The sequence below is a fragment of the Lissotriton helveticus genome, chromosome 2_1 (genome assembly GCF_964261635.1).
Source record: "Lissotriton helveticus chromosome 2_1, aLisHel1.1, whole genome shotgun sequence".
NCBI classification, from domain to species: domain Eukaryota; kingdom Metazoa; phylum Chordata; class Amphibia; order Caudata; family Salamandridae; genus Lissotriton; species Lissotriton helveticus.
The window spans coordinates 809,790,849-809,817,529 of NC_136059.1; positions in this window are offsets into that span (position 1 = coordinate 809,790,849).

Genomic DNA, 26,681 nt, shown 5'->3' on the forward strand with positions numbered 1-26,681 from the left:
GGATTATTTATTTAAATTCTTATATCGCGCAGGAATCAATCCCGTGAGGGTATCTCCGCGCTTTGCTCATCAGGGCCAGAATGTCACAGTTAGCAGATATGGTGAGGTAGTTATTACGGTTGGAATGCTTCACGGAAGAGTAAAGTTTTTAGAGACTTTCTGAAAGACATATGATTAGTAGTCAGTCTCAGCTCAATGGGAAGTTTGTTCCATAGAGCGGGGCCAATTGAGGAGAATGCTCGGTCTCCCTGTCTAGATTTTTTTGTGACTGGTGGTTTCAAGAGGGCTTGATTGCAGGAGCGGAGTGACCGACAGGGTTGATACAGCTCTAGTGATTGGGCGAGATATTTGGGGCTATCTCCATATAAGCCTTTATGTACCGTGCAACAAATTTTAAAACTAATTCGCTGCCGTATGGGAAGCCAATGCAGTTCCTCCAGTAGGGGCTTGGATGGCGTCCCAGGTGGTACATTCATGACCAGTCTAGCCGCCGTATTCTGGACTACCTGCAAACGTCCCACCGCATCCGCGTTAGCAAGTGTCAGCAGGGCGTTGCAGTAGTCCAGGCGGCTAGTGACCAGAGCCTGTACGAGAGTCCTCCTATGGGTATCAGGGAGGTATGGGAAGACTCGTCTTAGAAGGCCGATGGTGTGAAAGCACAATCCTGCAATATGGTTCGTGTGATCCTTGAGGGTTAGTTTTTGGTCAATTTTAACCCCTAAGTTTTTGACATGTGGCTTTGATGTTGGGGCTGGACCCAGGTCCAGCGGCCACCAATCGGGAGACCACAGGAGATTAGCTTTGCCGAAGAGCATAATCTCTGTTTTTGCCACATTGCATTGGAGGCAGTTTGCTGCCATCCAATGTGACACTGCCCTCATACCCTCAGCAAAGTTTTCCTTCACTTTAGGGCCAAGGGAGTTGAAAGGGTAGAGGAGCTGAGTGTCATCAGCGTAAGAGACTGGTGTGAACCCGTATTTTCGTACAATCTTAGCAAGGGGGGCCACATAAACATTGAATAATGTAGGGCTGAGACAAGAGCCCTGTGGCACCCCTTTTGTGAGCACCCTCGAGCTGGATCTGTAGGGGCCAATGCTGATTGATTGCGATCTTCCGGAGAGGAAACTCTCCAACCAGGATAGTGCTAAGCCTCCTATCCCCACACCCTGCAAGCGGCTGAGAAGGATGTTGTGGGACACAGTATCAAAGGCCGCAGACAGGTCCAGCAGCACTAGAATCATGGAACCCCCTCTATCCTGTGACATTTTGATCTTGTCAAGTCACCGAGAGGAGGGCAGATTCAGTGCTGTGGTTGGGCCTGAACCCAGATTGTGATTGGTCCAGGCCCCCTGTCTCCTCGATAAAGCTGGAAATGATGGTGTTGGCGTGTTTCTCAGCCAGTTTGCTAACAAAAGGGAGGAGGGAGATAGGGCGCAGGTTGGAGAGCTCTGACCAGGGTAGAGTGGTGTTTTTACGGATAGGGTTCACAACCGCTTCTTTCCAATGTTGTGGGAGTTTTCCTTCGGCAAAGGAGAGGTTTATTAGTTTATGGATGGATGGGCCTAAGGATTCTGTCAAAGAAGGAATCAATTTAGCAGGGAGCAAATCGTTAGGGGAACCGGTCTTCATGTTGGTAATGAGCATATTCAGTTGCTGTAAAGTTATTTCTGGGATCACATGTAGAGTATTCCCAGGGGTAGTCATAAGAGGTGTTTCAGAAACTACATTCTTTGGGGGACCTGCGACTTGCATGATTTTCTCATATATCCCCTCAATTTTGTTTTCAAAGAACTGGGAGACATTATTGCATAGATCCTGAGAGAAAATATCTGGGGTCTCACACATTGCTGGATTGGTGAAGGTCTTTATGACTCTGAATAGCTCTCGAGTGGAGTTGCCTGCCTCGGTGATTTGAGAGGTAAGGCTGATTTTCCTAGCCTTTTTGATATTTTTATAATAAAAATTCATAGCTGCCAGGTATTGTTCCTTATCTTCCTCCTTACGTGTCCGTCTCCAACACTTCTCTAGTTTCCTACATTTCTGTTTTTCTATTTTAAGGGCCTCAGTGTACCATATTTCTCTTTTGGCCATGATTGGTTGTTTGATGGTTTTCAGAGGGGCTAGAGTATTAATAGCTGATGTCAGAGAGGAGTTAAATTTGGAAAGAGATGTTTCTATGTCATCCAAGCTCAAAAGCACTGGTTCTTTCCAGTTTTGCATGAATCTGGCAGGAGTGACTTTGTGCCATGGTCTACGTTGAATGGACTGAGTGGTAGGGTAAGTAGTGCGTTCAAGTGGATGCAGAAAAGAGAAGTCTAACAATTTATGATCAGACCAATGGATATACTTAGGAGGATGACAGTAAACTTTAGGCGTGATGACTGGGTGAGCTGCCCATTTTTTTATTTTTAGGACTATTTTCCCCCTAGAGTTTAGTGGCCTTTCTATCTCTCAGGGGCAGAGTTTAGGCAAACACCTCCAATCAACTAAAGGTTGGCAGAAAAACTGCTGGGCTTTTATGTATAATACAATACAATATTATACGGCTTGTAATAACTCTATGCCAAGTTTAGCGCCCAATTCACTGTAAAAACATATGTACAACATATTTCATAAGCACAAAAGAAAGTGAAAATCAATATTGTACAAAAATCTTTCAAACACAATATATATAGTTTTCTAGATTTATACAGATAACTGATATGTAAGTCAAGCACCAGCCTCTAGCTACAAAATCTTAACATTTTAACAATTCCTCACCAACATGGAGCTTGTTGCGTCAGTTATAAGAACTATATTTCCCAGCGTCCTCAGGTAGCATATACCTCCATGGTAAAGGCCCTGTCCCCACCAATTCATTTTCAGGGCTAAATTACATTACCCATGTGTAGGCCGTGTGTCCCTGAGGCAATATGAACACAGGAGATAAAGGGCTGGTCCAATGGTTAAGTAGTGGCCAGAAGTTCATCATGCCAGAAACAAAACTACATTATCCAGCACCCTAGAGAACCAATATGAACATGGGAGTGGTCTGGCTGGCCCAATGATTATGCAGTGGCCAGAATTATGTCACGATTATAATAAAACTACCATGCCCAGCACCGTAAGATATCTCATGTGTCCTCAGTAAACCACATCGGTCCTTGCAAATACTGTAATTACCATCCGTACAATTTACTAGTCTGTTGTGGTGACAATGGCATGCTTAAAAGCAACTTCAGAGTGGGAATCGAATGGCTGGTCCGATAATAATATCTTAAAATGCTTTCACAAAATGCACATTCTCCTAAAATAAGTGTAGCTTACAATCCCAACCATAAAATGTCAACTGGCATCTTAGTCCTTGTGATACTTACATCAAAAAAATGCTTTTGGCCGGCTCCCGAAAGAAAAAGTAATCAAAGGTTATTGCAATAATGGCATGTCATGTGATAGGGTTCAATTTTTGAGGCATAAAAAATAAATATATATGATTCTAATGTCATCCACTCATTCCTATCATGTGATGGCCTGTGATGCTCCAGTGGGTCACCATGTTCCATTAAATTGTATCTCATATATCCTTGGTGTAACAGTGGAAAATAGAGATGAAACTCATTGCTTAAACAAACCAAATCTCAAATATAATAGAGAAGAGGCTTCAATTTATTTACACAAACCCCAATACCAAAATAAAATTCAGCTCTATAAAAGAATAGCACCACCATGTGAAACAGCCACAATGAAACTTAACGGTAAATATAACATATATTCAGCAGCTTAAATGATCCAGTAGCATGATAAATTCACATTAGATCATTTAAAGCAGTTACAAATCCATACTATTTTCTCCTATCTATAATATTAGGGATCTATCAAAATTGCCTAATTTCAGCAAAACAGAGAGCTTCAATCCCCAAAAATAAACAATAAATTCATATGTAATGGAAAATGAGAAAAATCCATCTGTAATTCCAACATATTGCTCAAGTTCTAATGCATAGTGCATGTCAGCAATTCATTACTGCTCCTCCAACCATGCAAAAAAAAGAAGAAAGTTCTTCCCCGGAATTCTTCGTCAGTTAGTATTTGTGAATAGTTCTTCATCCCGGCTTAATCTGTTGGGATGTTTGGTGTCCAAGTCCACGATCAAATGTGATTCCAGTAAGCACAGTTCCTTCCCATGACCCCTCCTCTGATCATCACTCGAATTCAATCAATGGCAAAACATTGCAAACGTTCATGTTGACTGTTGTGTTTATCAATAGAGTGCATTGCCACTGGATAAGTGAAATCATGTTTTTTAATGGCATGAAAAACTTAGTGCTTCCTACGTAACGGAGCCCACAAGGGCATTTTAAAACATTTATACAGTAATCTGAACTAAAGGTCAACAGTTTTGTGATTTTCCTTTTTCTACCTGAAAGAACATGAAAACTGTACACATTCTTGCTATAATGACATGTTACATGCCTTGCAGTCATTATGTTTAGCAACGCCTCCAGTGCCACTTAAAGAGGCACACTTTGTAGGTTCTTGGTAATGACTGTGTAACAAACAATCTCTTAATGATTTTGCTTTCCTGAATGTACAAGATTGGTTTGTGTAAATCAATGATGCTATTTGATTTAAGAATGTTCAATGTTTATGTAAAATATCCTAAATCTTATTGGATTTCTTGATAAATGTGGTGATAAGTCTAATCTCATTATTGTCAGAGTTTTGTTCCTTCTTAAAAAGGATCTCATCTTGTGTTTTTTATAAGCTAAGGCTATTTACTAATCACACTTGCATGTCCATTTGTTTTACATTATGGTCACGATCATATGTAATAGGATTTCTAGTGCCTTTTCTTGACAAAATGATCATGAGCATGCACATAGACTTTTTGCACATGCACCAGATGTACTGGTCCATTGTCAAAATTGTCTACTTTGCAATAATTTGTTTGTTATGCCTTAATGTAAGTTCACCAATTGCAATGCAAACTTCATCTTCTGACTCTTTTTCAATACATTCTTCTGAGAGGGTCCAGCTTAACATTGTTATGGCAGGCGGTTCAGCAAACGGGAACACTTTTCTTTGAGGGTACAGTTAACAGTGTTAATTCGGTCTGTTCAGAACAGGGGTTGTATTCCCATCTTCCATAGTTTTGTAGCCCATCAGGTTGCTTCATTGTGTTATTTCCTTTCTAGGACAGCTATGGACTAACCACATAGAGCTGCCCAACTATTACCAAACACTTCTCCTAAAAAAAACCCAGATCAGACATATTTGTTTGTTGTCCTATGTTTAAGGCAACCATTGTCATAGCCGATAGATCTCGCTCCCATTTGAGTTCTGAATAAAACTTTAAAGAAAGTGCAGTGAAAAAAACAAGAGAAAAAAAGGAATTCTTTCTGTATAAAACGCATCCATGTGATAAGTTAATGTCTGATGATTCAGTGTGTTTTGAGATGGAAGTCCCTCATGTACTGCAATGTTAGCACTATGCAATATTACAGTAGGCAGCCAAAAGCAAGAGGTAAGAGAGTATTTCCCCTCTGGGTGGAGCCAAAGCCCACCCCTTCTTTGTATACTTCAAAGTTGTAGCAATATACCATGTCAAGCCAAACCTAAACAAATTAAACCTACAGGCTTTGTCAGTGCTTGATTCACATATTTTTATGATAACTAAGCTTTTGGTGGTGCTATCAATACTTTATTAAACTTCCATTGATCCCAATTATATCCAAACACATAAAAAACAAAACATTCCTTTTAGAAGATAACACAGTGTAAAGATCTGTAGTTAATAATCAATAGAAGCACATTTGATGTTTTAGAGGCTGTGATATTGCTAGATTTCCCTGGCCATACACATACTAGTTTATATATGTGTGGGTTACCCAAATGTAGTCACTGGGACCTGGGTTGAATAGTTACACAGAGGAGGGGGTCCCAGTGTGGACAGAGAACAATTTGCACAATTTACAAAATTCAATGAATTAATCCAAAAAAAAAAAACACAACCGTTAGATCCACAGAGTTTTATTCACTGAGGGATCAAATGTAATGAATACACCAAGCAAATAATCAACTGTATTCAAGGTTATACAGTGCCCCGGGAGGGAGGAAGGAAGTGATAAAGGTGAGGATAAGGTAGTGGCGGGATTGTGTGACAGTAAAATCAAACATTTGAAAATAAGTTTGGCTGTAATTCATATAGCAGCAACGGCCAAAATATTAATAGTGAACATGATTTAGAGAGACATATTCCACATGGTATAATAAATCTACACAGTTCTGGCGTGGAATTGCCACAGAAAGAAAAACAGTCGACGTTTCGACCCTCTTGTCAGTGCAGGAAGGGTTGAAATCCTTGCTGGCGGGTCTTCATCAGGACCAAAGGATTGGGGCAGGTAACCACAGGGTTAGAAGTCCTCCATGGGGTCAGTGATTAATTGTGGCGTCGTCAAGGTCGGGCGGCACCGATCGCTGGACAAAGCACTCGCTCGGTGCTGGTCACGTGTGGGACGTCATGGGAGTTAAATCCACTGTTAGTTAGGGTTGATTTAATCGGAGCGCTCTGAGCGCTCTGAGCGCTCCGATTAAATCAACCCTAACTAACAGTGGATTTAACTCCCATGACGTCCCACACGTGACCAGCACCGAGCGAGTGCTTTGTCCAGCGATCGGTGCCGCCCGACCTTGACGACGCCACAATTAATCACTGACCCCATGGAGGACTTCTAACCCTGTGGTTACCTGCCCCAATCCTTTGGTCCTGATGAAGACCCGCCAGCAAGGATTTCAACCCTTCCTGCACTGACAAGAGGGTCGAAACGTCGACTGTTTTTCTTTCTGTGGCAATTCCACTCCAGAACTGTGTAGATTTATTATACCATGTGGAATATGTCTCTCTAAATCATGTTCACTATTAATATTTTGGCCGTTGCTGCTATATGAATTACAGCCAAACGTATTTTCAAATGTTTGATTTTACTGTCACAAAATCCCGCCACTACCTTATCCTCACCTTTATCACTTCCTTCCTCCCTCCCGGGGCACTGTATAACCTTGAATACAGTTGATTATTTGCTTGGTGTATTCATTACATTTGATCCCTCAGTGAATAAAACTCTGTGGATCTAACGGTTGTTTTTTTTTTTATTAATTCATTGAATTTTGTAAATTGTGCAAATTGTTCTCTGTCCACACTGGGACCCCCTCCTCTGTGTAACATACACATACTAGACAACTATGTATGTACTTTGGAAGGACAGGTGTTTTTTATTCTTTTTAGAACCAAATTAGGAGATTTGCTGCTATTTGTCACACCAGGTAAATAAAGAATACCACGGGGTTCATTATTTATCAGGTGCCATAAATAGTACCTATTACAAGTCAATAGGGATTGACATGCATATTTTGGTGTTTAACGCACCAAAATCCATATGATAAGGTAAATACCATATGTTTTTCCCTGTTACATTTTGGCAGGTCAAACCTGTCGAAAATTAACAAAGGTTGAGGTAATTAACGCAGCTGACAATTGTTGGCTGCATTAAATACCTTCAAACTCCCAATTCCGACCCATGCGTAAACATAGGTTTTTGTATTCGTCGGAATATATTAAGCAACTCTTAATGAGGGCCCTTCGTGTTTTGTGATGACAACAAGGACATGGCTAAAAGTGATAGTAGTTGGCCAAGTGCCAAAAAGATAACCCTCACCACATCCAAACCATACTAAAACAGTATATTTTTTAACATTAAAAAGAAATGTTGTACAAGTTATTACACTTTTTACTAGGCAATGCTACAGTTTGAATTATATCTGGTTTCTGTATTATATTGGAACTTTCTAATTTCAATTAAATTACTCCTCATTAGGCCCACTCTCTTTATTTAAAATTATAGCCTCAATATTTTCGAAAGTGCAAAAATATCTCTACTAACTGTAGTTTTCATTATAATTGTCAGTAATGGAAAGGTAGAGAATGACATAACAATAGATTGCTCGCTCATGTTTCATAATAGAAACTGTCAGTTCAATTCCTGAGCATAGAGGTAGATTGAATATGCTCTTAAACTCAACATTTTTTTATGCACATTCTATAAAACAAGAATATTGAAATCTTTAAAGCACATTAGTATGCTTAAAATAGATATTTTTCCATCACATTAATGTTGCAGAAAAGCTTATTTTCAATATGTGTTAAAAAGGTCAATGAAAACATTGTGGGATGCTTACCAATGGTCAAAATTCATAAGTGTTATGAATATTTACATATCTCCCTGTCCAGGACATGCGTAAACTATGGGAGGCATAATTTACGTGACAATAAGTATGATGTTAACGAACAATGCTGAGACACAGCTGTTTTCATAACTCTACATGTACGTCCTCTGTAGTTTGTATATGTAGGCGTGCTTGGGTAAAGAAAAATGTAAGGGGTGATTTTTACTTGTAAAGTTTCTTTCACAAAAGTGGTTGATTGGCTAAGTGCAGATAAAGTCTATATGACCCTCAATACGTGCATAAAATAGGAATGTCTTCGCGGCTACTCACAAGTGAAATACATCCCTGCGTGTGTAAAGTATGTTTGTGATTCACATTTACATTTCACATGTGAATAGTGCAACATTTTACAGGCATGGCTCACAGCATGCTTCTCTTGTTTTCAGAAAAACAGTCAATAAACGATTTTATCCATTGTTGGACACACTGATTTTGTAGTACAGTTATCCACTTTCTATTATACAGAGAGACGCTAAACAGGATCTTAATTTCTGTTCATTTTTTCAGTGCTGCACTATTTTCAAAACCAATAAATTTATGCAGCAGTGAGAGACCAAATTATGCGGAACCGAAAAGAAAAATCATGGAACATATTGTGTGCCTAAAGTCAAATTATGGAGCACATTCAACTCCATTCTTTGCTAGCTAGTTTAAGATTTTAAAATTGATATGAAATGCCTCTGTTTCTAAAGAAAGTAAACTGAACCCATTCAGTAGATATGAAATTACTGATTTTGTCTTGCAAGAAAGCACACGAACGCCATTGCATTTACTTTGTCCTTTCTACTTACCAACCTAAAAAATGTATACAAAACATTTACAATGCTTCACTACTAAAAACTAGACTACTTGTAAACATGTCTTATAATAAAAGGTGTGATGTAATCCGTCCTCAGTAAGAAACCCTTTTCCAATACGAATCAACTCTGCTGTCCAATCATGTACATTTCCTATGCCTGTCTCAGTTGGAACACATATAGAATAAAGAAATGTAACCTCAAATAGAGAAGCAAAATTACTGGGTTTCTTCTAAACTCTGAGCGCCCACTTGAAATAATTAATACTTGGAGAGCTATATCAGTGAAACAACCATTGTTTGGAAAGCAGTGTTCGTCGTTATAACATAGATTTGTATGAATAGTGTAACAAACCATTTTTATGACAATAAAAGGAACCACTCGAATGACCCTCTATGAATTAAATTTAATAATGCCATTCACTTTCAAATCAGGACTGCGGAGGTAGAAGCATGATGGTTCCCATGGTCGCAGTAAGGAGCCAGTGTTGCTAGCCCCTCTTGACAACCTTTGTTATATCAGAGATTTCATTCCTCCAGCTATTCTTCTGTTGATAGATCTATCTGCAGTCTTCATTACAGTCGTTCATGTCATCCTCATTGACTGTTTGCCTGGTATTGGGTTAGTAGAGATATTAAAAGAAAACCACATTTGTAAATTTAGGGACACTGAAACTCAACGGAGTCGACTGGCTGCAACTTGGCAGAAAAGATGCAGCTGTCATTCTATATCTCAGGAAACGGTCCCTAGGGCTGAAAAGGTTCTTGCATACTCATTCTAGAGGTCAGTGAGAATTTTCCTGACCCCTTATGTATGTTATAAATTAGGTGAAAGCATGTTTAATGTGCAGAAAAATGCCTGCAAAATGTTTTTTTAGTCAATTGAGAGATCTGCAGAACCATCGTGGGCCCCAGTGCGACAACCCATGAAAATCCGTGGAAGTCACCGCGAAGGTACACGTGCCGAGCTGAGCATCACAGTGGATCCGCATATTCATTAAAAAACCTAGCCAAGGGTCCAATTCCGATCTCATTCGGAAGGGCTCTGAATCAGATTTGTAATTGCCTAAACCATCCTGGAGCCTTTGTTCCTGACCAATTCGTTTCCCAGTTCTGAATTGGCAAGTACGATGTGTGGAAAGCCTTAGTGCTGACCAAATCAGTTCCGAAAGGCATACAGAGAGTGCCCTCCGGAGCCGAATCGTACAGCTCTATGGAGTAGGTTTTCCAAGCGAGCAAGTACGATGAACGATTCGGACAGCCTTTACGATTAGTTTTGCCTGAAACAAAAATGCTGCCGAAATCGGTCTTTGGGGGCCCATAGCAGGCCCCCTTCACCCGGGGCCTTCCGAATCAAGCCTGTGGGGGTACCCATGGTTCCCCCTTTTCAGACCATGCATAGTGTGGCAGGCACCAAGGGGTGCCCGCTACAGGTTGCACGATTATCCCAAACCGCCCCTTTTGTCAATGGGAGCCTGTGGACGCTTTCGGTACACAGGTTCCCATTAAAGTCAATGGGAGTCTGACCGAATCGTATCCGGATGCATTCAAAAGCATCGTACTTGTTTGGTCCAGCTCCCCTGACACGAGGCATATGGAAAGCATTCTGGACATGAGTTGTTCAGTTAGCTTTCCGAACGAGATTGCAATCGGCCCCAAATTGGGCTTCTTTGCAGGAAACAGGGAAAGGGTTAAAGAAATATTGACCATTTAGAAGTGCTATAACAAAGAAAAGATGAAAGGAAGCCTGTGATTTGTTAACTAGACCACCATAAGTGAGAGCACATGGTGAGGGGTAGCTATTTTACCTGCTTTTCTACTGAGAGAGGTGGTGGTTTGCTGGGGTTCTGAATGGAGATTTCACATGAAACCAAATGTCACCAAACATAGAAATAAAACTGAGAAAACCGCAAAAAGACTGTAAAATATAAAAATTCATTTAGAAAAAAAATAGAGAGTGTACGTAAGCTGAAAGATAAAGTGTAGCTTCTAGACACTGTACTACAAGGGAGAATATAAGAGGGCTTAGATGACAACATTAACTGAAAATACAGTGAGCATGAAAGGAGAAAGAGGAGTTGGTATACTAAATGAAAATTAATTTTATTATACCAGTATTAATGAATGTGTTTGAAGTCAGATGTGGGTGCTTGCTTATAGTATGTAGTTTAATAGTATGTCATTTGCCTATGCTCATACACTCAGGCAGGCACTTACAAACCCAGTTACTCACCAACAAAAGCACTTATGTACCCATCGCACATATAGCCAGAGAGTAACTGCCACACTCATTCACACCCCCATAAGATCATTCACACACCCATTTACACATCTGTACATCTAAGGTTGAGTTCTAGTTTGCCCATATAGTCTGGAGGATATCCACAGAATGCAATCTGCTCCACAGGTGGAGTTTCGAAGGGACTACTTCAGCACTTTTGAGAAGGGAGAACCCTGATTGTAGTTGACCTTAGAATCAGGGCCCCTAATGGTAATGGCTCTGAGAAGGCAGGAAATGAGTAGAGAATTTACTGGGCAAAGGTGCCAGAGGAGAGACAGGATCCCCCACAGAGAGAGAGCTCCTCACTGGATTTGATGCAGAAAGTAGTGTCTCCTTCCAAACCCAGTCCCCTGATGAGGTCAAGGACAAATGGGCTTAGAGGGACCTGAGGCTGCAGCTGGCCCAGGTGGCTGCTCAGAAGAGAAAAGCTAAGGCTGAGAGCCTTGGAGGAGAAAAGGGTCCTGTTGGCTCATGAAACGATTATCAAGGAGGTGGAATTGAAGGCAAGATAGCTGTTAGAGTCTAGCTAAAATGGTGAGACCAAAACTAATGTGTCCAGTGCAGAACAAAAAGTCCATATATCCAGAGACCTGGTCCCTGCCTCTAAGGAGGGGGTGATGTAGACAGGCTGTTTCAGACATATGAAATAGCTCTAGAGTAGCTCTAAGGAGGATTGGAAGCTGGCCATTAGAGTCATATACCAGGTGACAGAAGGGACACCCTAGTGCTCCTAGAGAAGGGGAAGAGGTTGAGGGATCCCATTATGAAGGAAGCCTTTGTCAGTAAGAATGAATTCACTCCAGAGGAGGGCAGGTTTAAATTCAGGGGCAGTCCTGGGAGGATTTTGTTGGGTACTTTTCAAATGTTTGTAAAAAGTGCTGTTGTTTTTTAAGAAGCTTTTTCTAACAATGTTATATTTTTTTTTTCTCAAAGAGAACTGAGAAGAAACAACTGGCTTCAGACTGGGAAAAACACAAAGGTTCAACGGGGAGCCAAGAAAAAAGTTAAATATTTCTTCCTTCTTTATGCATTTTTCCTCAGTGCCTTTGGAATTGTACACGTAAGATACTGCTCTATGAAAGAAAGTTCAGAGCCTTCTGTGTCTGTTCCAAATTTAGGTGCATCACTTATTCACAACAGCATAGAGTTCTTTAAGAGTTTATTTAATGTTTTTATTTTTTTAACAAAAAGTGAACCGGGTAGGAAAAAGGGTAAGGATGGGGAAATGCAAAGAAGCAACTGGCTTCAGTCTTCCAAAAACATTATGTGGTCACTGGAAGCAAAAAATAAAAAAAAACTAACAATGATGCTTCTTCATTGTAGAAAAGAATGTACCCACAGAAGACATTTTTACAGCAACAAGCATGTGACATTTTGCGCAGCTCATGATGGTTCTCTCAAGGCTGCTGTAGAAGCCGACTGTCCTGCTGCACCTGCTTTCTCTCACATCATCTGGTTGTTGAACCTTTCGTGAACTGTTTTTAGGTGTTTCCACGTGGAACTTGTCCCATGTGAACTCTTCTTTGTGGTTCACTGAGGTAATATCGAACACAAAAAAACGACGTAAAAAATATTGAGAGAAAAATATGGGATGCAAATATATCGACTCCCTATACTAAAAAAGGTAAGTACAAAAATATCCCCCAAAAATATCATTTACAATAATATAGCTGTATTAAATATCGATTTTAAAATATGTATCATTTTCAAATTTAAAATAAACATATAGTAAATACTAACAATAATTTATAAGAAATGAAATATAATTACATGTATGTTTTTACAAATACAACAAATAAGCTTCCTTTTAAAAATGTAAACACAAACATATATATATATTTATATGTTTATATATATATTTATATATATATTAATCACCAATGTTGTTCCACACGAAGGGTGCACTTTGCACAACTGGTGCGCGTGGCGAGGAAGGACTATCCTCGAATTACCATTTCTCACCAATTAAAGTAACATGCTGCACTCTCCCAGGAGGTGGATTTCATAAACGGTTTATTTCTTTTAGCAAGCCATTGCTCCTGCCTTCACCTACGCGTTTCGACCTGCAGGTTCTGTTCACGGTGCAAACATTAGTCCCTCTACAGTTTCATTCATTTATACTATACACCCAGTTAGCACATTATGGTGCATTCTGGGTTTAGTAGTTTTAGAATATCAGTTACACCCAAATTTTCCCACAAAAAACTTTATGTATACAAATTGTCACAATTGTCAATAAAGTTGTTAAATGCGGTTGATATTTAGGGTATTTGTCACTTAACCCAGTTAGAGTCAGGATGGTTTTTTATGTTTATTAGAACTCGGGATTCACATGGGAGCGATTTTTAGTCTCAGTGAATTCATTCTCATTAGTATAATGTATCCTTTCATTCAAATATATTAACTCCCTATCAGTATCCATTAATGCTGGCTCAGTGCCTGATTTAATAATACATCCCAAGTCCAACATTTCAAGGCTTAGTGCCCCATCATTTTCCCAATTCTCTTTGGGCAGTGACCATACCCTTGTTTCCTTATCCATTGTGCCTCCAAATTTTTACATAAGTTGAGCCCATTAAGTGCTTCAGTTTTTTAGGGGTTCCCCCCCTCTCGGATGCCTTTCACAGCTGTACATGCATCTCTTCGTTCCCGTTCAACCCTGTTGGGAACTTAGGTGTCGATTAGGATGGCGGACGGACCTGCGTCCGTCCGAAACCCCCGAGGTGGAGGGACCATCCAGAGGGGCAGCGGCGTTCCCTCCAAAGGAATTAGGATGTGACCGCCACCCTGGCGGTCACATCCTGTATATTTAACATTGCGGCGGTTTCTGCTTAAAGCAGCACCCGCCGCAAAGTTAAAAATGCATGCTTTGCATGTGCATGCACAAAGCGGCAGGCACCGCGCGGTGCCTGCCGCTTTGTGCATGCACATGCAGGGGGGTACCATAGGTACCCCCCATGTGCACCCCCCAACACCCTGGGGGCCCACAAGGGGCCCCCAGAAGCAAAGGTCCACATGCTTTTCCACGGCGGAATATCCGCTGCGGAAAAGCATGTCTCCGCACACATCATAATATGGCTGGCGGTGTATTGGAGGCACCGCCACCATATTGTGCTCCACACCTCGCGGATCAGCGGCGGACGGACCTGCCATCTGCCGCTGATCCCACCGCCATCATAATCTGGCAGTGGGTGTTTTCAAGGACCGCGGCGGTGAATTCGCATCCTCCGGGCCGGCGGTGGCTTCCACCGGCCCAGAGGATGCCGATTCACCGCCATCATAATCGACCCCTTGGTTTTAAATCTAATACTCAGTCTAGATTCTAAACGTCTCAGCTTGAGGGTTCTATTCCCCCCTCTTTCATGTACAGGAACCGTTGCCAGACCAAAGTAGGTCATGTCTTTTCATGTTTTTCCACTGTGAGTTAACATGTGTTTAGCCATGGCATTAGGCATGTCTCTGTTCTGGATTAAAAATACATATTTAAAATATAAAATATTAAGTGTAAACAAACAATGAAAATTAGAAAATTTCTGGAAATTAAAAACATCATAATAATATTACAAATAATATTGAAAATGAAATGCATTATTATTTTACATATAAATAAAAATTCTATTACAAAGTATTTATTAATAATTTAAAGTCATAAAATAAATTTAGTGAGAGTTTCCTCCCACCATCTACCCCTATAAAACTAACAACCAAAATCTAACACTCAAAAAACACATATTTTGCAATATTAACATACATTTGTATTAGCAAACAAAGTATATATTTCATTACAAATGTTTAAATATGCAAGTAAATTTATTCAACTTTCCACAACATGCCTCCACAAAATATACGCCGTACTACTAAAATGGAATAATAAAGGTAATACACAATTTACACATTAAGGGGCTGATTACGATATCAGTCGGAAAGGCTACAAACAGGATTCAGATTTTCCTAACCCGTGTCAGAACCTATGTTTCTAACTGACTCGGATATCTTTCTAACCAACCGATTATGATGAAAAGTCACCATTCGGTCTGTCCCACTCGGTTCCTACTGGCATTCGGAGAATTGTACAGGTCTATGGATCATGTTTCCGACCGACGTATTATGATGTCAGATTTCGACAGCCTTTCTGAGTCAGTCTATCAGACATGAAACGGCTGACGTCAGCTGACTTTGGGGGCCCGTAGCAGGCCCCCTTTCACTCAGATGCCTGCAGTTGGGGCCCGTGGGGGTATCCATGGGTCCCCTCTTTCCAAACATGCACAGTGTATTAGGCACCATGTGGTGCCCACCATATGGTGCAAGGTTTTCCGCAACCACCCAATTTTTCAATGATGTTGTCGGTCGGAAAGCAGGCTCACATTGAAGTCAACGGGAGTCCGACTGAACGGTGTTCGGAATCATCATAATCGGTCAGTCGAACTCCCCGAACCTAAATCGGTCAGAAACAATTACAACAAGGAGCCGGTCGTAAGGCTTTCCGACCGACATCGTAATCAGCCCCTTAAAAAAATAATTATTTAAAAAATGTATAACTTAAAATGTATTTATTTCCCACCTATACCCCTATAAATCCCACAACCCACACATAACATTAAAAAAAATTCCTACACAATTAACTTAATTAATTATCAATTAAAAATTCATATTAATAAAAAATTATCATTTACAATTAAATAATTCCCAACCCTATACACCTATATATTCAACAACCCACTCATAAAAAAGAGAATAATTGACTAATTGTACTTCCTTCATTAATGATCAATTAAATAATTAACACTAATTATCAATTAATTAACAATTAATTAAAATCAAGTTAAATTACTTCCCACCCTCTAACCTAATAACCCCCACCCATATATAAAATATTATTTCAAAAACATTACTTACAATATTAAAATAATTAATAACTAATTAAATAATTAATATTAATTAACAATAAAAAAACATTATTACACAAATAGCAAAATAAGGGGCTGATTACGATGGCGGATGGACTTCATTCCGTCCGCCATCGTATTAGGGAGTGGGACCATCCGCCTACAAAGCCCAAATCTGGGGTGCAGGGAGAAGGAGGGCCTCCTACGGGCCCCCAAAGTCCCTTTCTGCCTGCCTTTTCATGGCTGGTTACCTGCCATGAACAAAGCAGGTGGAAAGAGACATGATACACCCTACGACCGTGCCTGGTTATAGGGATATGATACCCCTCCGATGGTCTGGCGGGCTCCTTGAGACCATCGGAACCATGGCGGTTGGTCTTCCCAACTGCCAAAGACACACCCGCCATTTTAATGTGGCGGGAATGAAACCCTCTTACGGTGGTGGTGAAAATGCCACCGACAGGCTGTCGTCACTGTTTCGCCGCCATCGTAGTCAGACCCTCAATTATTTAAATAATATTTTACAATAAGTAAACATTAATTTATTATATTTAAATTAAATCCCACCCATTACCCCTATAAACCCGCACCTAAAAAAATTAATTACTCAATAAACAAAAATACTTATCAATTAACTATTTAATAATAATTAACATCTAAGTATTAATTAATTAAAATGAAAATACTTCCCACCCCTATAAACCCCACAACCCGCACCTAAGAGAAAAGATGAATTACTCAATAAACACAATTAATGATCAAATAATTAATGTTAATTAACTAATTAATAATTACTTTAATTTAAATTTCTTAACAACCATCACTGCGAGTGGTTTTTTAGGTCTCGCCCAGCGCACGCAGCACAGCTGCTTCGCTTGGGAAGACTCTATTGTTTTGGCTTTTCCTAGCGAAGGGAGACAAACCATGTGCAAGCACGGACAGCCAATGTGCACGCGCATGGTGTCTCCTCTCTGGCTCCTACGTGCTTTCACTTTCCATCCCCCGTCGGCTCCGCGGAGACAGCTTGTTCTTTTTGGATCCATTTCACAGCGAAGCAACTAAATGAAAGAAGGAAAGAGAGGTTGTGTACCGTTTCTTCAAGTTACGGTTTTCAGTAAGTGAGGAGCAAGACAGAAAGAGAGGGAGTAATAGGAAGAGAGGGGGGGACATTGTCCCTGTCTTCTCTGGGCAGTAAGGAAGAGACAGAGTCCTTTTTCTTCTCTGCCCGTCCCCGAATGTCTACAAAAGCAAGCTGAGCATAATCTGAATGCCTTAACATAAGGAGCACTCACTGTATGGTAAGGGTAACATTAAACTTGTCGTTTTTAATACCTGGTTTGTCTACCACATGGACAACAGCTTCATCGGTTCCAGTGACAGAGTGTGTGATGATCTTCTCACGCTGCCCCTACAGGAGGCCACCTAACGCTCTAAGCTCATTCTCACATTAGCTGTTCACAACTCAGGAACGCGCCTTTCTCCTGCTTTCAAGTAAGGGCAGACTCGCGTGATAGACTGTGTGAAAACTAAGTAAAAGACGCTCGAAGAGCATCTGCGCTCGCTGCTGACAAATGAGGCGGTTTGGGGGTCAGCTTTAGTTCGAGTCCTCACACCCCAAACACGGCTTTCATTTCTTCTGTGTCGGGTAAATTGAGTATCACAACCGGAATTATAGCAGCATCTGTTTTTTGCAATGGTTAGAAGCAACTAAAGTGTGACATGACGCACAATATAAAAACATCTTGTAATATTACATTTTAAAGCGTTTGTACACTGCATACATTGCTGGACCAGTGTTGTTAGAATTGTTCAGCTTGGAGCTGTTTTTCTTTCCCCTCCGGGGATACTTCTACGAGTTTTTTTCCCATTCATATTTTGAACCTGGTTGGGAATGTGTGCAGATGTTACCACTCAGAAGCAATTTTGTGCAGGGACGGTGCCAAGCCAGGGGTGTCTGCTGCTATCTGCTGATGTCTGAGGGGGCTGGTCACCTGGGTGGGGCATCCTGCGTCAATAGGACACACCTAAATGCCAGTTCTTTCCTTTACGAACATGAACATAAAGTTTTACTGTCTGGGAAGTTCTTAGTAAAGATATCATTATTCTCTTCTGAAAAGAAATATGACAGAGGAACTCACAGTACACAATAACAGTCAAATCAGTTTTATGTTAATGAAATGTTTAATGTGTACAATATCATGGTTCCCGAGCCAACTCATGTTATGGATTGCTAGGCAACCGCAATGTGCATGCAACGATGTTTGAGGCTGCCTGCCAGTGTTAAACTTGAAACTACAATCCCTAATATGCCATGTGCTGTCGGCTGTTGAGCCAAGCCAGCTAGAAGCAGTAAAATATGACACGCGACCGACTGACCTGGAAGCTGCTAGCTGTTGGGTATAGCTTGGAGTTAAACATACAGTTTTGAGACACCTGTGGTGAAGTGGGATGTAAGGGTTTGGGCAGGCTTACACAATACATTCACAAGTGGGTAAGGGATTTGGTCTTCTGGTTCCACTGCTGGCAGCTAAACCTTTACATTAACTTAATGCATTTATTTTAAGTGGGATGTTTAGTAGTTTAAAACGTTTTCTGACAAAAGTATGTGTCACTTGACCACAGTGGCAGCCGCCACTAACAAAGGGTGGTAGGGCGGGTGGGAGAGGAAGCGCGGGGAGGGCAGGGTGGACGGAGACATGCTGGTAAGAAAACAGAAAAAAACTTTATTGACGGCGCCGGCCTGCTGGCCTCTTCCTAGTCCCAGGAGCCCCTGAGACAGACTCCCATCCAATCCCCGTGCTGCATAGCAGCGTGGGGATTTGCCTGAGCAGACAGCAAAGACCCTCCACTCAGGTCATTGAGTCTGTGGGTTTTTTCCAGCCCGGCTGATGAATGCTGGAGAAACTCAAATACACATGTGGGTTTTGGTCGCAATGGGAGATGGTCGGCCAAACACTTATTAAGTACTTAGGGAGTGCACAAGCACTCCTCCTACCCCCTCCCATGCCCCACCCCTCCCCTCCACGCACAAGCTGGCCCAGAGCCGGCAAATGAAAAATAAATGCTAGAGCATTCTTTTCTTTTTCATTTGCTGGTTCTGCGCCAGGCAGTATGGCGACGCTCCTCCACCGTCGCTTGTTATTTTAGCGTAGTGATATATCAAATGAAAGAAGAAATATCTTTGAGGAATGTAAGGACATCTCAAAATTGCATCGATTTTATATTTATATTTCTGGTTAGACGGTGCCCCACTTTGGTTTAAAAATTAATATTGCTTTTTTTTCAACACATTTTATTTTTTTGAAGATTTTTTGTATGTACGGTACAGTTATTGCTGTGAATACAGATTCAGCTTAGCAGATATCTAGTGCAATAGTTCTTGTATTACACACATATAGTATGGGATATATTCATTTTGTTATAAACAGAAGCCACTATGGTCTGAGCGCCTGTTTCGTATATGATATCCATATGTAATGATAGCGATGGTGCAGCGGGGTGATCGGGGCAGGGACGCGCCATTGAGCCAGCAATCTACAACAGTATTTCCATTTTGTGCCATTACAGCTAATGCAGTTAAAGAAGTGGGGGGGGTCTTTTAGCATTCACTCATTATGCCTTTTCAGTAGCAGTATTTATTTTGAACTGTTCTACCAAATGGGCCCATTCCATTGAAATAATTTTTTACTAAGTACCCTGTACTCCTTGAGCTGCAGCGCTTTCCTTTCAGCAGTAGCCCACTTGAGTACTTCTCCTCTCCACACGCCTTCGCGTGGTGTTCCGTGAGATTTTCATGCGTTGCGTGATCAATCTTTTGGCCAATATTAAGGAGAGCTCTGTAATGCGGCGCAGTACCACCGCCTTTTTGGAGAGCGGGCAAAGGCCCATGCGACAGGCCTCAATAGTGGACCAAGAAGAGGGCTCAGATATTTGGGTTAGGCCCAGTGTAACTTCACTCCAAAATTCCTTCAAGGAGGGACAGGCCCACATCATATGAATAAAATCGGCATCCGATCGACAACACCTAGGGCAGTCTGAGGAAAATTAATATTGCTTTTAACGTACCCAAGAGCTATCAATCAATAATCAATCATGGTACACCGAAATACAAAAGTTAAACAAGCCTAAAATTACCAGAGGAAAGAAATGCGCACAATTTACATAGTAAAAGTAACAATTTTATGAATAGAAAATATGGTATCTACACTGAACATCTGGCAAAGTCCATCAAAAAACAGACAGACAGACAGAATTTCTCTCTCACGGTCTCGGTCCTCCCCCGAAGAATCCATCAGGCCCCTCATACTCTGCTATCCTATATTAGGTATTATTACACTGTAACTCAGTGTTACAAAAGCGCCCACTCTGGGGGAAAATATAACAAGCATTTGCAATGCAACAGGTCTCGCATTTGTGAGAGGTTGCGCTATTGGCATTGGAAATGACATTGCCTTTTATTTATATGTTTTCAAAACCTGCAAGCAGTGCTTAAACACGCACTTTGCAGGTTTTCCTAACATATAAATAAAAGGCATTATCATTTACAATGCCAATAGTTCAAACTATGGCAAATGCGAGAACTATTGCATTGCAAGTGCTTGTAATTATATTTTTTGATCCAGGTGGTGAAGCCAGCAGTTCCCAGCAACATTAAGAAAAAGAATATGGCCTTAATATGACTCTGGTGGTGTGGGAGGGGGGTCGCCACTTGCCGCCCCGTTCCCACACTGCCAAAACCAAAGAAGACCGCCTGCCAGATTATAACTTTTTATGTAGCTGGCAGGCAGTTCTTTGGCGATCCCATGGCGGTGCCTTTATTATAGGCATTTTAATGGGAATGTCAAAGCATGTTCCTGAAAGGACTGAAATGCACAATGCTGTGCATTTCATTCCGTGCAAGAACTTGGGGGTGCAAACCATGTGCCCCCTTGCATGCACCCCATGGCGCAGAGGGACAAGGTGGCCCTGTAGTGCCCCCTTTGTTTCCTCACTGCCACACTTTGTATGGCACCAACATGAAAAGTTCAGCTGTGAGGAAACTCCTAATAAGTTTGGTGTGCCACAGAGGCACCACCAGCATATTCGGGGCCACAGACCACTGCGCCACTGCCAGATCATGGATCTCAGGTGGCAGCAGTGGTCCTGTGGGGGGGTCCAACCACCACAGTCCTAATGCAGTGGGCACACCACCAGTCTAGCATCCTGTGGACCGCCACCACGGGTTCTGTGGTAAATAAATAATTAATTACCGGTACTATTTTTCTATGCATTAACTAAAACAGATAGCTCAATAAATAAGAGGCAGGATCCGTGGTATCTGAGTCGAATAGGCTTTAATCAGATGGCTCGAGCCAATGGACCATCGGGTTCCATCACCTGCAAAGGTTCAGGAAGGGACAGACACAAGGAAAGGGGAATGGCAGCTGCAGCATCTCATTAACATCATACAGTATATATAGTAAAACAGTACAATTGCATTGCATACAGTAGGCGTAACAAGTGACAAACGAAAGATAAGAACACATGGGCGTAAAAAGAAGGCGTGCACAGGGCGTGCACGAAGACATGTGATGTAAACGTCACAGAAGTGTCATAAATGGGTGGATACATGGAGGGGGCTACCTGGGCAGCTGGAACCTTTAACCTACTGGTGCGCGCAAACGGGCCATGACGTGTAACTGGGGAGAGCTGGGGCTCTGACTTCTGGTACTGGAAGAGGAGACTAAAGTCTGGGATGTCAGGACGACATGTACCTATAGCATATCTGATATCTCGTGTTTGGAGAACATGTTGCCAGAATCTAAAAGTCATCAGGGCAAAGGCTACTTGTCACTAAGGCTGGTGCATGCATATATTCTACATGTATTGCGTGTGCTATGAATCTTCTATGGATACTAATTCAGTAATTCTCTTGCATGGAGACAGAGAGACTAGACTATAGCTGAAAATGTTTATGCGGTTCGTTAGCTTAGGAATGTGAAGCCGGGGAGCTGAACTGATAACTAGAGGCATAACATATTCTTGGCAGACAGGCAGGCAGGCCAGGCCGGGCACCGTGCTGCTTGGCAGGAAGTAAGTGAAGGGTCAGGGATGCGGGAGGGGCTGCATCGCTCCTCGGAGTGGTTTCAGGAGACTTGAGCTTGAATCTGGTGTCCGGGCCCTGTGAGGCCTAGAAACGGGGACAACTCGATGATTTAACGTGCACAATGTAAAGACGTTGGCAACATAGGCCTAGAAGCCTAATTCACGTTGCTTTCAGGAGGGACTGGATAACTGGCATACTAACGTTGGACACAACTATAATTGCGTCTTTATTCGGTCAAGGGGGTAAATATGCATATCGATCATGCACATATAACATACGATGGGGAACACGTAGGGACACATGACAGGGCAAAATTCAATTTTCCTCATTCCCTCCTTGTTCCCTACGTTTCCTTCAGGAAACATCAATATTCATGATACCATCTATCTGTTCATAGAGCATCATTTGCTCGTCTCGAATCTTCTTGGAATGGGACTTAGGACTTGGAATACAAGAGGTAGCGCACAAGCCGCAAATCGCAGGGCCACATTGTAAACATAGGCAACAACTGAATATGATCATTACTACTATTCCTAGGAATGATAGTACTTTCCATCCCCAAGCAGATATTATACTCCAGAGCCAACCGGACCAAGTCCAGGTGCCTGGATTCTGGTGTAACTGATGGGCTATTTTATGAAGTCTAGTTATAGCTGAATATACAGACGGTGCGTTATTAGGAATGAAAATGCAACAACTAGATCCGATGACTCTACAAGCTCCGCCCCTATCGGCCAGTATGACGTCAAGAACAAGGCGGTTCTGAAGAACGACAAATCTCATAGCAGATTGCTCTTCTGTTAAGTTACCTAGAGCGGAAGTAGTCTCGTTCACTACTGCTTCAAGGGTTCTGGTTAACCTGCGTATTAATTTACTATTCTGGATAGGTCCTATGAAGAAAAAGAAACCTTTATTGAAATCTGTATACTGTTCTAAGGCAGTTTCAGTCTGATCGACAATTGGGGACTCGATCTCCCTTCTATGTCTGACGTGTACTAGATGTGTATTTCTGTGATAATCGGATGGGGCTAGAAAAACTGGTGGCAGTAGGAAGGCAATGTAACATGTTCCATCCCAATCTAGGGGCAGACGTACATATGCGGTCTGACCACATACAAAATACGAATGACGTGAGGCTTTGAAATTAGATTTCCCACTGTCACTATACTCGACCACAGTAGTACAATCACTGTGTCCTAGATGTACTGAACCATTCTTTCTGACACATAATTCGCCTTTCACTGGTAGAACTGTAATAGCAGGCAAGTCTGGAGTAGTCTCGGACTGAACATTCAAAACAATGAAATTCGAGGAGAAATTACCTAGATCATATACTTCATTTTCTAGATCTAACCCTGTTCTATGGGAAAGACCTTCCTTGTCCGGGAAACATGTTCTATTCAGAAGGGACTTATCTTCTAAGGATGATGTTAACGTAAACCATGCTCCACACGAACCATTGTGTGAAAACGGATAGGGAAAAAGTGGCAGAACTCCCTTCTGTGTCTGGAAAGGGGGGAGTCGACCACACACCCAACAATTAGTGGCATTGCTAGTCTGGTGTGAATAGTGTAACATTCGTATAAAAGTATTGTTGCGCATGGCAAGTCGATAGGATAACTCGTGAGGAGGTAGTTCACTAAAAGTGTGCTCTACTGTATCATTAGAGGAAAGATGTACATGTGAATCAAGAGGAGGAAAAAATACATGTAAAACGTAACTTATGCATGTAATCGTAAGACTCAGAAATAACATAAACAATAAAGTGATAACGCATCTGCTGCACAAATTCTTACAGTAACGTATTTTCTTGGAGTTTCGTCTAACTCTCTCACTATGGGGGTCTATCACATACATGTCAGGAACCTGTCTAACCGCTTCACCCGAAAGGGACTTAAACAATTAAACTGTCTGACTTGCTAGACCTTAACTTGATTTTATACTCCTGCTGCGGAGTTTTCTCTAACCGGGGAAGTTTAAAGTCAGTATCGGGGCAGTCCTTGAAAAAAGTCTTTGGACGGAGTCCATGAAAACGTTTAACGTGACTGGAGTGGAGCCATCCCTTGCGGCCCTCCACTTTGACGGCGGTCCTTGTGGTCATCAGAACAAGTTTTGGCTCTTTCCAGCGGGGCTCCAGCGGACTTGAACGATCAAAGTTCCTCACTAGAACGAGGTCGCCTGGAATGACCTCGTGCGGTTTCACTTGGGTGTTGTCTGGAAAAGCAGCCGCGACCTGTGAACGACAAGAGAGTAGTGCAGACATCAAGGAAGCTAGGTAATCTGTCAGCATATTACTGTCAACATCAGTAATTTTACGTGGCATAGGTGTACCCCACATGTTCGGGGGACGGCCGAATACTACTTCATACGGTGACAGACCTGAACGGGAGTGAGCGACCATTCTCATGTAAAAAAGGGCGACTGGCAGGGCTACCATCCAATCTACGCCTTTCTCTGCGCAAACTTTTGCAATGCGGATTTTCAGAGTCTGATTATGTCTCTCGACGAGGCCAGCTGCCTCGGGATGTCGTACGCAGTGGAACTTCCACTGGTACCCTAACAGAAGAGATACTTGTTTCATGAGTTCGGATGAGAATGGCTGGCCGTTGTCTGAATACACGACCTTGGGCAAACCATAGCGTGGGAAAAACTCACGAACCAACTGCCTGGCAGTGGTCGCGGCAGTGTAATCTGGAACTGGATATGCTTCTGTCCATCTGGACAAAGCGCATACAACTACGAGGACATACTTGAAACCTTGACATCAATCCATCTGAATATAATCCATCTGGAGGACTTCAAAAGGGTGGTCAGGAGGATGGAATCCACCTTGTTCCACCGGAACACCTTTACCTGGATTGAACTGACAACAGATCATGCAGGTACGCACTTTCTGCTTGGCTGCTGCTCGTAAATGCTTGTTAAACCAAAGGTTCTGGATGCTGTCTAACATGGCTTTTTCTCCTAAGTGTGCTGGACTGTGTGCGGTGTTAATAATGACTTGAACCATAGAGTTGGGGAGAAACCATGTGGCTTTTCCCTTCGTCAACCATCCCTGATCTGTCTGGACCCCTCCTTGTTCAGACCATTTCTTGATTTCGTCTGGGGTAGCATGTGTCTGTATGTCTAGTACATCTTGTGTAGGGTCCTTAACTGTCATACAAGTCGTCTGAACTGGAACATCTGTCTTTGTCGTGTTAACTGGAATGACTGGAGTCTGAGCTGTAAGCTTGGCTGTTCGATCTGCTAGATCGTTACCTTGGGAAATGGTGTCAGTGGCTTTCGTATGTGCTTTGCACTTCATGATGGCTATAGCTGTCGGTAAATGTATTGCTTCTAACAGAGCTTGAATGAGGGGGCCATGCTGAATCTTGGCTCCATGAGAGGTCAGGAAACCTCTTTCTTGCCAGAGTACTCCAAAGTCGTGAACGACTCCGAATGCATAACGTGAATCCGTATATATGTTTACTTTCAGGTTCTTGGCTCGTATGCAGGCTTGGGTCAGAGCAATGAGCTCTGCTGCTTGAGCAGACAGGGTGTCAATACGATGTGTTTCTATAACTTCAGTTTCAGTAGTCACTGCATACGCGGCTACTAACTCTCCTGTACTTGTTCTCATACATGAACCATCCACATAAAGTGTCAGGTCTGGATCAGGTAATGCAATGTCCGTCAAGTCTTGTCTTGGCTTTGTCATGGTGTTGATAACTTCCACACAGTCATGTGTGGCAGGATTTGATAAATAATGTTAGAAATGCTAGAAAAATAAGCACAAGGCTTGTGTTGTCCTGCTTGATCTTGCGTGAGAACAGATAATGCTGTACCATCACGTTCAGTAACAAAAAGTGTAAAAGGCTTACTGTAGTTTGGTGTCGCTAACACAGGCGCATTACATAAAGCATTCTTTAACTCATTGAAAACAAGTGTATGTTCCTGGGTCCAAGGGAGGACAGTCGATGTGGCTGCCTCCTGTGTTGTTAACTGTATCAGTGGTTTGGCTAGATATGCGTACTGAGGAATCCATTGTCTGCAGTAAGAAGTGAGGCCGATAAAAGCTCGTACCTCCTTCTGTGTCTTGGGCTGTGGAAGATGTGCTATTAACTGGATACGGTCTGGTGTCAACTGTCTACCCCTCTTGGACAGCAAGTGTCCAAGGTATACCACTTGCTGGACACAGAATTGCAGTTTGGAAGGGGACACCTTGTGTCCCATCTCTGCCAGGAAATACAAGACTGTCAGCGACGCACGTTCGCAGTCACGTTCTGTACGGGCTGTGATCAATAGATCATCGACATACTGGAGCAGGGCAGTGTCAGTTGGCATGTGAATACTGTCTAGTTGTCTTTTAAGTGCTTGACTGTAAATACTAGG